Source organism: Cololabis saira, chromosome 2, assembly GCF_033807715.1.
Source record: "Cololabis saira isolate AMF1-May2022 chromosome 2, fColSai1.1, whole genome shotgun sequence".
NCBI lineage: Eukaryota > Metazoa > Chordata > Actinopteri > Beloniformes > Belonidae > Cololabis > Cololabis saira.
The window spans coordinates 52,925,404-52,927,777 of record NC_084588.1 but is presented as its reverse complement, the minus strand read 5'-3'; positions in this window follow the sequence as shown (position 1 = coordinate 52,927,777).

The window sequence follows — 2,374 nt, the reverse complement described above, 5'->3', positions numbered from 1 at the left end:
AATCTCCAGCCAGGCTGCTCCTTTCTCTATTTTATTATTATTATTCCCTGACAGCCGTGCTAGTGCAGCTAGTAGCGGCTGTGAAGGGTTTCCAGTGATTCCCGGTGATTCCCGGGGAGGAGAGGCGCAGAAAGAGCCCGGCAGAGCGGCCTTTACTCCTGCAGGAGCGGCTGTGATGCGGGAGTCGGACCCGCATCCCGGCGCTCCATGTCCGGCTGGGGGAGCCTCGGTCCCCGGGAGGCCCTCACGGGCTGGTCCGGGGACACATCCCTCTCAGGGGGGAAAAGAGCTGCAAAAAGAGCTGCAAAAAGAGCAGGATTCACACGGATTCAGCCTCTCCGTCTCCTCCTCTTCCTCAGCCGGTCATCATGCATGCAGCTGCACACACACACACACCAACACACACCGACACACACATGCACACGCCGTGATGTTGTGGTAAATTCAGCTCCAACCCCCCCGGCGGGGAAACAAATAAAAAAATCAGTATATCTGAGCCTTTTCCTCCCCCAGGTGGGTAATAGTTGCAGGTTTGCAGGTTTGCAGGGACAGCAGATTAACGCAGGTAACAGGCTCCGCCGCTCAGTCCGTCTGCTGTGTTCGCTGTAAACACGGGATCAGGGATCGTCTCTGTTTGAGAAGATGAATCACTCCGACTCTCCCTCCGCTCCGCCCTGCAGCCGAAAAGAGGAGGGCGGCTCTCACACTGCAGTTTTAAAGCCTGGTTTATGGTCCCGCGTTACGTCGACGCAGAGCCTCTCGGCGTAGCGTACGCGTACCGCGTACCCTACGCCGTAAGGCTCTGCGTCGATGTAACGCGGGACCATAAATCAGCCCTTTAGCCACTACAGAGAGCAGTTACCATGGTGACCACCGTCTTAGTTATCACTAGTAATGCCTTTTTTTTGGATATTAATGTAATCAAATGCACCGTATCATGAACCCTGATTTGGGGGGTATCATAGGAGGACTGTTTGACAATGTTTTGTTTTGTTTTTTTTAATTGCATTACAGAAAATAAAGAATTTTATCACAATATTCTATTTAACTTCTTTTCTTATCATCTTATTCATAATTTTATTCAATCTTATTTGTTATTTATTGTATAATTATGTTTAATAAAGTTTAATACGTTTAATAAATTGACCGATACAGGACATGTGTCCTTTACATCGGTATCAAGAATAACTTACCATAAATACATAGGACTAAAATTTACATTCAAAACATTTCATAAAATCACACACAGATTAATTGATTCCATTTTGCATCACCTATCATCTCTAAAATCATACAAAAAGTCTTTGTTTGAACTTGTGCTTTTTATTATTTTACCTTCTTTTCTCATAATTTTATTTCATTTTATTTGTTATTTACTGTCTAATTATGTCTTGCCGCTTATAATGTCAATGTAAAGCACTTTGAATTACCTTGTGTTGAATTGTGCTATATAAATAAACTTGCCTTGTTTCACTTAGGCAAGGCAAGTTTCCGAGTGCAATAATCTTTTCCCTCTAAATACCTCACCGGTATTTTTTCACATGTAAATATTGTTCTTTTTTCGGGTTTAGTATTTGTGTTTAGTATTTCTTTTGTACATTGCTCATTTTTTACATTGCTCTTTTTTAATTATTTAGTTATTTATTGGTTATTTTTATTTTTTAGGATATACTTTTTTTATATATACCTTTTGTGTTTTTTTGTAAAATTGTTGAGAGTGTGTATGTTTGCTGCTGCACAAGCAAATTTCTCCTCTGGGGGATTAATAAAGTTTATTCTTTTCTATTTTATTCTATTCTCTTTATTTATATAGCACAATTCGACACAAGGTAATTCAAAGTGCTTTACATCAACATTAAAAGCGGCAAGACACAATTAAACAGTAAATAACAAATAAAATGAAATAAAATTATGAGAAAAGAAGGTAAAATAATAAAAAGCACAAGTTGCTGAAAACTATGGGCAGTAGAGTACAGCAGGTAAGTATTTAATTAAACAGAAATGTTTTTAGTCCTAATAATATGGTCCAGTTTCCTGGTCCAGTTTCCTGGTGTAATGTGGTCCAGTTTCCTGGTGTAATGTGGTCCAGTTTCCTGGTGTAATATGGTCCAGTTTCCTGGTGTAATATGGTCCAGTTTCCTAGTGTAATATGGTCCAGTTTCCTGGTCCAGTTTCCTGGTGTAATGTGGTCCAGTGTCCTGGTGTAATATGGTCCAGTTTCCTGGTGTAATATGGTCCAGTTTCCTGGTGTAATATGGTCCAGTTTCCTGGTGTAATATGGTCCAGTTTCCTGGTGTAATATGGTCCAGTTTCCTGGTGTAATATGGTCCAGTTTCCTGGTGTAATGTGGTCCAGTTTCCTGGTGTAATATGGT